The sequence below is a fragment of the Pipistrellus kuhlii genome, unplaced genomic scaffold, assembly GCF_014108245.1.
Source record: "Pipistrellus kuhlii isolate mPipKuh1 unplaced genomic scaffold, mPipKuh1.p scaffold_m20_p_2, whole genome shotgun sequence".
NCBI classification, from domain to species: domain Eukaryota; kingdom Metazoa; phylum Chordata; class Mammalia; order Chiroptera; family Vespertilionidae; genus Pipistrellus; species Pipistrellus kuhlii.
Genome location: NW_023425515.1, coordinates 118491354 through 118504681, shown reverse-complemented (window position 1 = coordinate 118504681; position 13328 = coordinate 118491354). Strand labels below are relative to the sequence as shown.

Here is a 13328-nt window from a genome sequence, read left to right as displayed (position 1 = left end):
CTGCTGAGAAGAAGAAACCAGGGTGCTGGGCAGGCAAGATGGAGTGTCAAGAAAGGCTTCTTAGATGCCCTGGCTGTTTTGGCTCTGTGGATAGAGCATCGGCCTATGGACTGAAGGGTCCTGGTTTCATTCCAGTCAAGGGCACATGCATGGGTTGCAGGCTCCGTCCCCAAGTGCAGGAGGCAGCCAATCAATGATTCTCTCTCATCATTGATGTTTCTATCTCTCTCTCCCCCACTCCCTTCCACTCTGAAACCAATACAAATATACAATATTTTTAAGAAAAGAAAGGCTTCTTAGAAGATACAATATTGACGTTCATGCTTGAAGAACAATTCCTGACTTCAGGGCTGGCTTAGGATAAAAGGAAACTATGCTAAATGCACTAAAAATGTTTTCAAATGTGCTTCTACTTTGAACCAACATTTCCATTTCTAGAATATTCCATAAAGAATTAATCAGACAACTGCACAGATATGTAGGTACAAGAATGTTCAGCATCAATAATAGGAGAGAGTGGGAGAAGGAGAGAGAAGAAAGAAAAAACAACATAGATCATCAACAATAAGAGAATGGGCAGCCAAATCAAGGCTCATTCAGGTGACAAGGTATAAATGCAGCCATTAAAAGTCACTTTTTAGAACTGGTTTTTGATATTTGAAAATGTTTGCAATAGGTTCCAGAAAAAAAAAAAAAAAAAAAAAAAGTCAGGCTGTAGAAAGATATATCACAATCTAGGGGCTTGCAACCCATGGATTAAAAGATGTTTGGGGGAATGAAAATTACACATAAACAATAGTTCCCATGGGAGGTGGGACAATGGACACTTTCAGCATACTCTTTTCTTCTTTTCTTCGATGTCTATGTCCTCTGAATTTAGCATTAAAAATATAGGTCTACTTGGAAGCTGGAGGAGCCCACGGAAGGCAGATGTTCTGTCTGGGTAGCCGAGGAAGCCTGATGCAGTGATACTGCACAAAGACTGTAGACCCAGGTTCTAATCCCAGCGCCACCATTTATGAGCAGAGAAACCTTGCCTAGGTCACTTACTGTCCTTGTGTCTCGTGTTTCTCATCTATAAGGTGGTTCTGAGGAGTGAATTTAATACATGTATTATTTTACTAGGGCTGCTGAAACAAATTACCCCAAACTGTGATTTAAAGCAATAAAAACTGATTCTTTCATATTTCTAGATGCCACAAATCCAAAATCAAGGTGTCAGAATGTCCTGCTCCCTCTGAAGTGTCCAGAGGAGAATTCATCCTCACTTCTTCAGCTTCTTGTGGCTGCAGGAGTTCCTTGGCTAGTGGCTGCATCACTTCAATCTCTGCCTCTGTCTTCATGTGGCCTTGTCTTCTCTCCCTGTGCCTTCTGTCTCTTACAAATATACTTGTAATTGGATTTAGGTATCCCTGGGTAATCCAGGAGGATCCCATCTTGAGGTCTTTAACTGAAGTATATCTGCAAAGACAGACTTTCCTAGCAAGATCGCATTTAGTTTTAGGACATGGAGATATCTTGGACCACCATTCAGCCCATTACAGCCTATAGAATCAACTTAAAACAACATGTGACACGTAACAAATATAGTTTTTGTCTCATTTCAGTTCTTTGGGAAGCTTCTGTTCCAGAATTTTCTCTATAAAGACTTGCTTGGGAGAAGCCCCTTGCTTTCCAATTTCCAACCTAAGTAATTTTTAATGAAGTATCTCCCTCTCAATAACCATTGTTATTAAAGGGCCCTACAATTCTGTTGACCGTGATTACCATTGAAAAGGGGAGAGTTGAGGAAAACAGCATTAAGTCCTACCAGGATTAAAGATTAAGTAAAGGGATCCCACAGAGTCATTTTAATCTACAAAATTTATTGTTCCTTCCCCCCAGCAGTGAACTTACAGTCTTCAAACAAATAACTATTCTCAAAAGGGCACAGGAGAGACTGGACCTCAGGCATCAGACATTTGTCGTACAGGGAAGCCTTTGAGACAGGGCCTCCAAAGGCTCAGGGAGAGAGCTTTGGGAAGAAAGAGGCCACATTTCCCGGAGTGGCCCTCTGGGCCTGCTGACGACCTTCTAGCAGCAGTTCTCCAGACTCGCCCAAGCAGATTGCTGTTATCTCCACCAGACACCCCACCTTGACTTCAAAAAGCTGAAATAACAGAAGTTCCTTCTAACTGTTTTAGTTTTCAAATGGGCTAAAACATTTTGTAAGGTTGTTCATAAAGATGTAAGCATCTCGACATGTGGTAGGTACATAGCATGTTTTGTTGAATGAATAAAGGAAGGAAGGAGTGAATGAATAAATGTATTTGTGACTTTGGAAGGCTTCAACTTTGGAATTCAAGAAGTAAGTTTCATGAGACAAGTTATGTACATTCTTCAAGTAAATGATCCACCAGTAAGGGTTTCCCTAAATGGGAAACTGAACTGTGGGGATGAGGCAGCCTTTCCTCTATCTGCCCGAGATGCATTTGCAGAATCAGGACAAAGGAGAGGACCCTTGAGTGTACATGTGAGGGGCCCAAATCCCAGCTGCCTCTCCTCCTGTGGGTCCCCCTCCTTCCAGGGAGGTCAGCATAACCTCCACAGGGCACCCCATATCTTTGAATAAGGTTGTAGGAGAGTCACAGACAAAATGCTTTCCTAAATCTTCCCAGGCAACTTCCAACCTCAGAATGGTAAGTCCAAGCTAGAAATTCTCTTTTCATAGAACACTGTAGACTTTCCCTGATGGATCTTCAGGAATGCATGGGTGGCTCTCACTGGTTGGCATAGGGACCACCCATTTTCAGTGTCTCTTAAACCAACTCCCTAATACTTAATCCACAAAATGGTCATCTCTGCATATATAGAGACATAAAGCTGTCATTTGCTTATTTCAGGCTGAAATAATGATAGCCTCCTGAAAAATTCAGACAACTAAGGCTGAAATCAAAGCTGTTATTTGGATGAGCAAGAAAAAAAAGCCCCAATTCTTTCTTCAATCTTAGTTACCTCTGAATGAAGTTTCAAATGACACACTGGCTATTACATCTGTCTTTTTCTGTGGACATTGAAACCATTTCAAAAGCATCTATAAGTAGGCACTTCCAGATAATCAGAGCCAGCAGTAACTGCAAAAGTTCACAACTGTCCTGTGCAATGGTCTAATTGGCTAATGTGGTTACATCAGTAGCAGTGGTGGTGATTTTATTTCAGGCTACAGGCAGGCTTTGTAAGAATGTGAAAATCAATATGAAAGGTTTGTCGAGGGTGACATGTTTGTTAATGCTTTATTGATTATGCTATTGGTTGTAAATTTTCTAACTTAATAAAGCTCAAGATTTTTTGCAGTAAAAGACAGAGGTTATTTAATTAACTGGCCACTTAATGCAAACTATGAACATGATACACTGTGACTGCTTCAAAGTGACACCCAATTCATCACTCTCCAACTGGACATGATGTCATACACACACACACACACACACACACACACACACACACACGCAGACAATAATATCATACCACTGAAAGAACTAGGCAAGAAAATGCTGATATAAATACAAATGTGCATATAGCTGTTTTCTTGATAAAAGAAAATTAGGAATAGACTTTTAAAAACATAAGCCAAATTACAGATGCTTATAATTCAGGCAGCATTGTAAAAAATTGATGAGATAATCCATGTTCTACCTCCAGGATGAAAATATTATAGCATGACCTAGCCCAAAGATCTTGTGGAATCACAATTATTTATTTAAAATATTTAGAAATCAGCAGTCTCAATCCCCAGTGTGGGGCATGTAGGAGGCAGCTGATCAATGATTCTCTCTCATCATTGATGTTTCTATCTCTCTCTCCCTCTCCCTTCCTCTCTGAAAGCAATAAAAGTATATTAAAAATTAAAAAAAAATTAGACAAATCTAATCCAGCAATGTTACTCTTTTCCAAAACTGTTTGGTCCATTCTCTACAGGCTGTGTACAGTCATCCCCCAATATTCATGAGAGATTAGTTCCAGGAACACTCCTCATACCAAAATTCGAAGATGCTCAAGTCCCTTATATAAAACTAGAGGCCAGGCACATAAAATTCGTGTGCAGGTACAGTCCCTAGGCCTGGCTTGCAATCATGGCCATTTCCCCAGCTGCCCACAACTGGCTCGATGCCCCCACCACCACCCACCCCAGTTCCCTGTTTGCCATCAGGGAAAGAGAACAAAAGGTGGTCAGTGTGCCTCATAGTGACTGGTCAAGCAGTCGTTCTGGTTGTGCTGCCATTAGGGTCAATTTTCACATTACCCTTTTATTATATAGGAGAGAGGCCTGGTGCATGGGTGGGGGCTAGCCGGCCTGCCCTGATGGGGGCCCCGTATCAGGGTAAGGGTCTCCCCAGGGGCTGAAGCTGGCTGAGATGAGGCATCGTGGGCAGTTTGCAGGCCAGCCATGCCCCTGATTGGGGTAAGAGTTCCTGCTGGGGGGACAGGGACAGCCAGGACAAGGGACCATAGCCATTCTGGTCTCTGGTCATTCTGCTGTTTCAGTCGCTGGGCTTTTATTATATAGGATGGTGTGATATTTGCATCTTCCCATACACAGTACTTTTAGTCAACTCTAGATAACTTAAAAGACCTAATACATATAAATCATATATAAATAGTTGTTATACTGTATTGTTTAGAGAACAAGATTAAGAGAAAAAAGTGTGTATAAGTTTAGCACAGATGCAACCATCATAGGCCTAATTACGTAGTGCACATCAGCAAAAATGTAACTCCCCCCCCCCCCCAAATATTTTCTAGCCGAGGTTGGGTGAGTCTGTAGATGTGGAACCTGCGGAAGTAGAAGGCTGACTGTATTCACTGTACTAAGCTCTGTACTAAAAGGACTTTATGTTCCTCACCATCACATGAGATCTCACTGTCTTCTGATGTTGGTCTCCAAAGCACAAAGTTGTTAAACTTGCAGTAATAACATAAGCTTGTCTTTCTTCAAATGAATATCCATTAGGAAAGGAAATGTAGGTCACTTAGCTTGATTTTCCTTGTGTGTGTGTGTGTGTGTGTGTGTGTGTGTGTGTGTGTATTTCCTTCTGTAAATCCTGATACAATATTATATTGTTTGCAACATTCTTAGAATTATATTGTGGTATTCAACCTTTTAGGGAGGGGGGATGGTTTCTAGTTTCCCATGGTGGAACTCAGATCTCAAGCCTGCCAAGATGTGACATTAGAAGCCACAGGAAGCACAGTGCCACTGGTAACACCCATTCAAGTCCTGATCACTTTCCACACTTGTAGCTAAATTGGCATCAATTTTTTAAAATGTCTTCCAAACCTCTTTCCTCAGGAAATTGTTTATAATTGTTTTGTAGTCACAAAACCCTCTTGAATCATCAACTCTTCCAAGAAATTTAACAGATTCTCATGAAACCAGTTCAATAAAGCATTTATTTCCATAGAAGAATGGAAGAGCTGAATAATTACCATGCTGAGCCCTCATTTCCCCAATTACCATCAATGGGGTTTCTCACCTGCCAGGTTAATGCCTGCCTGTTCTATCCCCCACCATATAAAGAGTCTCTCTATCTGGTAATTACTTTCTCTCTTTCTCTCTCTTTCTTTTCTTCTTCTTTTGGAATTATTTTTAACCTGTCTTTTCAAGCCTTTTCAAATGTTCTAATGGAGCCCTCATGTGAATATTTCAAAATTTACTTCCATTATAAATCTCATATAAGCTCTTCCAAATTCTCAACAGTAACTCCTGATTAATAAAAATTTCACTGGGGCATGAGTTCTTTTCTTTTCACTAATTTAAAAGCCTCCCACAGTGGCTTCTTAAACTATTTGGGAAACAATTTTAAAATGAAAATAATTCTATAAATATATAGCCATGAAACTGGATTCTCTCTGGGCTTAACCTGGTAGTGGTTATATGTTAATACATCTTGGAAAAGATGGAAAAGGTCTTTTCTTTTTCTTTTTTACAACTCTTTTTATACAGTGTTGTACCTTTTATTATTAGTTTTTAAAAACACTGAAATTTTGCCCTAGCTGGTTTGGCTCAGTGGATTGAGCATCAGCCAGCAGATTGAAGGGTCCTGGATTTGATTCTGGATGAATGAGGAATACATGGAACCAATATTGAAAGTGTCATAAACAAGATTATGATTAATTCAGGTCTGTGCATTTGAGGCCACAAGAAAGCAAAGTGAAAAAAAAGAAATGCACAGCCAAGATTTTAGTTTGTAGTTACTAACAAATTATGCTCCAAAACAGTAGTACCAATGAACCAGTAATAACACAACCTTGCATGGTGTTCATTCACCACCTGCCTTTAAAGTCACCACAGTGTGAAATGTGTGATCTAGTTTTTATCTCAATGTCCCCAAGTAAGAATGATTGGCCTCTGGATGGTTTGGCTCAGTGGTAGAGCATCGGCCTGCAGACTGAAAGGTCCCAAGTTCGGTTCCTGTCAAGAGCACAAGCCTGGGTTGCAGGCTCGATCCCCAGTGTGGAGCGTGCAGGAAGCATCCAATCAATGATTCTCTCTCATCATTGATGTTTCTATCTCTCACTCCCTCTCTCTTATTCTCTGAAATCAATAAAAATATATTTTTAAAAAGAATGATTGGAGCTTATTTTTATATGATTATTGGTTATTTTTATTTCCTCTTCTGTGAATTGACATATATTTGACCCACTTTTTGCACTTGGAGAAACTAAAGTTTCATTAACTTGAGAAGACTTCAACTTCCAATATTGATATCATTGCAACCTCTTTCAGACATTGGAAATAATAAGTGAAAAATTGTGACGCCTGAGAGAAAAATCAATGTGGTGAGCCCTGTAACAGAAATTGATTTGTAGATATCAACTCCCACATATACTCTGGTTGCCAATCTGTTGTCTATTTCACATATGCAAATACAGTCCTCCAGTCTACAGGCTATGTCTTGTAATGTGGAAGTTTTTACTTTGATATTGTTAAATTTGTGTCTGTTGACTTTGTGGTTTGGTTTTCTGTATCCCTTTCAGGAGGCTACCCCTACCCACAAAGTTATAAACAAAGTCTCTTCTATTTCTTCATATAATATTTTAAAATCTTCCCAATAGTACATTCTGAATATATCATTGTAACTGGTATGAATTAAGGAGATTAATTTTTATTACATGAAAAGCCAGTGTTTTTGTTACTATTTCTTTAAAAATTTATGGAAAGGGCCGAAACTGGTTTGGCTCAGTGGTTAGAGCATCGGCCTGCGGACTGAAAGGTCCCTGGTTCGATTCCGGGCAAGGGCATGCACCTTGGTTGCAGGCACATCCCCAGAGGGGGTGTGCAGGAGGCAGCTGATCAATGATTCTCTCTCATCAATGTTTCTAACTCTCTATCCCTCTCTCTTCCTCTCTGGAAAAAAAAATTATGGAAAGGTGTAATGGTTGCAGGATACTTGGAGTCACAGAATGTCAAACCTATAGAGGCCAGAAAGACATCCTGTTCGATGCCCAGTGCTTCAGGGAAGGAAGGTGGGGTCCAGAAGATTCAGGGACCCAACCACAGCCACCCACCTGGGTAGTGGCAAAATCAGAAATAAAATTGGGCTGCCTGACCCCAGCACTCTCTCTGCTGCCCCGAAAAGCCTCCTCTAAAGCCTGTCATCAAATATCGCCTGAATGTGTTTCATGAACCCATGCACACTTAAATTAGGTTCAATCACTAGTCTGGGGGAGAGAGAGAGAGAGAGAGAGAGAGAGAGAGAGAGAGAGAGAGAGAGAGAGAGAGAGAGAGAGAGAGAGAGAGAGAGGGAGAGAGAGAGAGAATCCTTTGTATTACACTACTTTATTTAAATTTGCATATTGAGCTCCCAGGTGGTTTTGGCCATCTTTGGCTGGGGGGAATGAACCATAGGCCATCCATCTCCCTAGCCAGCTTGATATATATTTAATAGCCAAATGTATAACATGTTTAGGTAAAATGCTTCTAATTCCAGGCAATCTACACAACTCCAATAAGGAATTTAGCCTGTCTTGACATTGCTGCACGAAAGCAGAATGCTCATTTAAATCTTCAACTTAAATGGTCTTTCTGTGTGTTTTTAGTTCTAGTGATCAGAGATTAAAATGTAAGGCTGAGGCTGCCTCCATGCATGCTCTCCATATTGTTAGCAGGAGACAAAGTATCCACACTGAACAGAAGATCCTGAGGGATGAAGAAGAGGTCAATTAATCTGAATGTAAAGCTGTGTTGGGCAGGAGAGAGGCAGGGAGGGAAGAGAAGAAATGATGAGAAACTAAGCCCATTCCGACACACATAAGGACACAGGGTTTCCACAACTACTGTGTGTGTTTAGTCCTGTCATTAACAATGTAACAGAAACTGCAACAAATAGTGGCTCAAAAGATAGAAAGAGGGAAAAGGGGAGTTTGTCTCATGCAGTAAGTCTGAAGACAGGCAGTCAAAGCTGGTGTAGAAGATCAACCCTGCTCTTTTTATCTTTCCTCTTTGCTATTTCTGGAATGTTGGCTTACAACCTCACTGTCACTACACGGCTGCTGATACTCGCAGCAGCACAGCTGGGTTTAGAAAAGAGTGAGAAACTGGTGCTGCCAGTTGCATCAGGTACTCTTAGAAATGCTTTCCCAGAAACTCCCCAATAGGATAAGGGTTTCCACAACTAGACTATATATATATATGTGTGTGTGTGTATATATATATATATATATATATATATATATATATATATGCACATACATACATACAGGTGTGTTTTAGAGGCCTGGTACATAAATTCACACATGAGTAGGGCCCCTCCAGCCTGGCCAGGGGAAGGGGACATGGGTGGTTGGCTGGCCTGCCTCTTGGTTGAACTCCTGGTCGAGTTCATATTAGCCTTTTATTATAGAGGATACATTAGCCTTTTCATATTAGACTTTTATTATATAGGATATACACTGAGTGGTCAGATTATTATGCGTTCAGAGATCATAATAATCTGGCCACTCAGTGTACATCCAATGGAATCTAAGCAATTTAGAATAGAGTCTGGCATTCTTCCTCTGGTCATCTTAGAGATGTGAATAATCCAAAGTGTCACACACAATCCTGCCTCATGTAATATTGCCTGCTCTGCAATGTCTCCTTAAGTCTCACCCTAACAAGTATAATCTTTGCTGATGGATTTTACTAAGCATTTCCAGCATTGACTCAATAATAATTGACTTCTCCGGGTATCTTTGCTTTCTTCCCATATGCATTGCCAAGTTCTACCTTCAACCTCTGGCAGCCCCCGTCTGGGAAGTCTGAGCTCTCTGGGTTGAACTTCACCTCTGGGTATGTTCTCTGGGATATTGTGGCATCAGGTACTCTTAGAAATGCTTTCCCAGGAAGAGCATGGTGGGCATGCAGGCCTCCTTGTGAGAGCTGGAACCTCAAGCGTCCTCTACGTGGGAGATCTGTGAATGCCACAGCACTGGCAGTTCCCGTGTGGCACCATTAAATGCCCCTTCAACAGCCACAGCCTATGGGCATACTGTTGAATCATTTAATGCGTTATGTCATGTAGGCCTGAAGAGCACCTTGGCTAGCATTTTTCTTGGGCCTCTGCTTTGGGTGGCTCAAACCAGCTCAGGGACACATACACACACCCAACCTTCCTTTCTGTTTCCCAGGAGCATTACCAATCAACAGGTAATTATTGGAGACTTTGTCCATTTGACAGACTAGATCAATCTCTGTCTACAGTTTCTGAAATTCATCTCTTCAAGTCCATATTTCCTGCTGCAGTACACCGAGTTGGTGTTTCCATCTCTCTTGTTCTCTGTTCCTACTGACACTGTGCAAATCTAAGCAAGGTTCCACCTGAAGATGCCGCTGCCGCCCCTGGGTCAGCCTCCAGATGCAAACCCTCCACTGAAAATCTACTGCTTCTGTGTATAGACTCCTATGGCTTTAGGCAAAGAGAAGGATTTCTCCTCTGGCTGAGTGCTGCCTGAAAGGTTGCTTCGCCTCCATTGCTCAGTGCACATCCTCTGCAGTGCTTTCTGTTTCTCTTGTAAACGAAAATCTTTCCTTGGGGATGGATTGACTCTGACTGAGCTGCTACAGTGCTACTTGACCACACACCAGAGGGAAGATATAGGCACCAAAGTTCTTATAGTGTAGGTGTATCGGTTTTCTACTGCTGCTATAACAAATTAACCACTAACTCAGTGGCTGGAAATCGCATAAATGTGTTATTTTATAGTTTTGTAAGTCAGAAATCTAAACTGGGCCAGCAGAGCTTCTTTCTCTGAACTCTGCTGAGTCTGTTTCCTTGCCTTTTCTAGGTTTTAGAAGCCACCTGCATTCCATGGCTCATGGACCCCCTTCACCACCTTCAAAGTCAGCAGGATGGCATCTTCAGGTTTTTCTCTCAAGCCCTCACATTCGTGACCTTTTAAAAGGACCCTGCGATTTCATGGGGCCCACCAGGATAATCCAGGACTGTCTCCCAGGTCAAGATCCTTAGCTTAATTACCTCTGCAAAGACATTTTACCATCTAAGGAAACGTATTCACAAGTCCCAGGGCTGAGGGTGTGGACATGTTGTGGGGGAGGGGCATTATTCTGCCTCCCACACTAGGGAAGAAGACAAGATGAACTAACTGAAAAAGTAAACACTTAATAGATTACTTAACAGCAGATTCTTTTCTTTTTTTTAAAATATATTTTACTGATTTTGTACAGAGAGGAAGGGAGAGAGATAGAGAGCTAGAAACATCGATGAGAGAGAGTCATCGATCAGCTGCCTCTTGCACACCCCCCCTGGGGATATGCCCGCAACCAAGGTACATGCCCTTGACCGGAATCGAACTCGGGACCTTTCAGTCCCCAAGCTGACGCTCTATCCATTCAGTCAAACCGGTTTCGGCTTAACAGCAGATTCTTGGGCCATTCAGGCTTATATAGAAGCCCATGAATGGACTTAAATGATCAGCTAACACCCTCATTTCAAGAAGAGGGAACTGAGGCCCAGAGAAGTGAAATACTTGTCACATACACAGAGCTGTTGAGTGATCTCCCAGGGCTTGGAATCCAGCCCTTAACTCCCAGCCCTTAACTCCCCACAGAGCAGTTGAACCCTTCCAGCCCACATTTGCTCCTCCCTCTTCTTAAAAGAAACACGCTGCCCGATGGAGCCTCTCAGTGTCCGGCTGCTTCCAGGACAGCGGGCTTCTCTTGAAGCTGAGGACCTTCCTGCAGGCCTTTTTGTCATGTGCTCTACAAGCTGTGCACTGTGCAGTCATATTCTTTGAAGACGCTTTTCTTTTATGTCTGCTTAAAATAGCACCTGCCATGGTGTGAACCTCAGAAACTTCAGAATGAGGGCCCAAAGGAATGGGTAAATTTATCACCTAGTGAACTGACCTACATTCGCCTTAATTGTTTTTGGTCTGACCATTACCCCAGGCATCAGAGTCAAAGAGAAGAAAAGAGATGGTGAGATCACAATGTATATGCATTTTATGGCTCTGGTTGATCCTGAAAATGAATAATTTTCAGGAAAGAGTTTAAAGAAAAAAAGGTTCTTAGCATAGAGTTAATTTTCCAAAAGACTCGCTTCTGCTGGTATTTCGGGAAGAAGAAATTATTAAAATGATGACTTGTGGGTTTCTCAGAGGTAGATCATCTGATCTGGCTCAACTGCTCTTTTATTACAAAATGTTGGGTCAGGTTTTACTTTATTGCAAAAAGACTAAGTTGAAAGCCATATCTTCTTTAAACATGAGTATCTTTATGTGAGCAAAAGACATCCATGTCTCTGTTATGTACAAAATGCTTCATATTATCAGATGTAATTGAAGAAACAAAGATTTTTGTGAAACCTGAATTATAGATATCAACAGATATTTAAGATGTTTCTAAAGTCACTATCAAAAGCATATTATCTCCCTAATTTTTTTTAACACCTCAATTGTAAATTCTTTTGGAGAGCTTCAAAAAGATATTTACATCCTTCTAGCCTGATCTTTGAGAACATTTGCAGCTGTTGAGTTTCATTTGCTAATCTGTTTTCGATGAATGTGTACATTGCATGGCTTGTTTAATATAATTTATTGCTATGCTTCAGCATTCATGGTATTATTGCCTTGATGTGCAAAGAGGGGCTGGGTGGATAACTGTTTCTGGTTTTTGTTTTCCATTTTTAAATCAGCACGGGTTTCATGCACCTTGCAAAATGTAATCAGTGCCAATAGAATTGATGCATTTTAGCAAAAGAATGCTACTTCTTCAAATCTCTCCAAACAGTTCCCAGACCTCAGATTACTTTAATAAAAACAAGATAAGTAAAATTTAAGCATATGAATGCCATTTGAAAAGAAGCTTCTATTAGAGAAAATAGTTTTTTGTTCTAGTTGCAGAGATCAAAGAAATAAAACTATTAATCTGAGCACAACATGGTTTAACAGACAAACTGTCCATTTGTATTTTTCAGTTCCCATGGAGCCCTCAAACAAAACCTGAACTCAACATTATTCACCCAAATTCAACCTTTTCTCCATTTCCCATCTCAGCACAAAACCACCATTCAACCAGCTGTGTTACCCAACCACCACAGCCAACCACCAACCTTGTCAATATCTCTTGAATTCATCCGGGTCACTCTACCTCTGCTCTCATGGCCAGAGCCATATATGATTTCAGTGGGCCTTAGGCACTTTTGCCTTCATGGCAAAATATTTGAAATTATGATTTATGACTTTGTTGGTATAAAGACAAATGTAATCCTTGATTCATTTTTATATGTTCATCATTATTATATTTATTTTAAAATTCTGGTTCTAAGAAAAACTAGAACTAAACATTTTTGCCAGCCACTAAAATGTGCCATGGGCCCTGGGCACTATGCTTTGCTACATTGGAACTGCTAATGGCCCTGACCCTCACCTGGGCTGCTCAGATTGTCAGTCACCCGGTCTCTGCATAACTACTCTTAGCAGTTCATTCTCCAGCAGCCAGAGGACCTAAATATCAAATGTGCTTGCATCCCACATAACATTTCAGTCAATAGTGTTCCATATATATGAAAGCTGTCCTATAAAATTATAATGGAGCTGAAATTTTTCTATCTCCTTCCAGTGGTGTAGCCATTGTAACATCATAGGACAGTGCATTTTTCATTATTCATGTGTTTGTGGTGATGCTGGTTTAAACAAACCTACTGCATGCACTACCAGTCCTAAAAAAGTATAGCACATATGATTTCAGTAGTAGGCTGCATCTAGGTTTGTGTATGCATACTCTACGATGTTCTCACAATCACAAAATCGCCTGATGATGCATTTCTCTGAACATATCCTCATTGTTA

At 40.9% G+C, this 13328-nt stretch overlaps 1 long non-coding RNA gene across 1 annotated transcript in view; it reads left to right on the top strand.

The window, feature by feature from the left end:
* The window catches only part of LOC123652788, a 31264-nt gene extending 18515 nt beyond the window's left edge, over window positions 1-12749 (top strand). Inside the window, exon 3 of the long non-coding RNA XR_006742279.1 lies at window positions 12456-12749. This is a non-coding gene — a long non-coding RNA (uncharacterized LOC123652788). The remainder of the gene's footprint in view (window positions 1-12455) is intronic.
* Window positions 12750-13328: the final 579 nt, after the last annotated feature.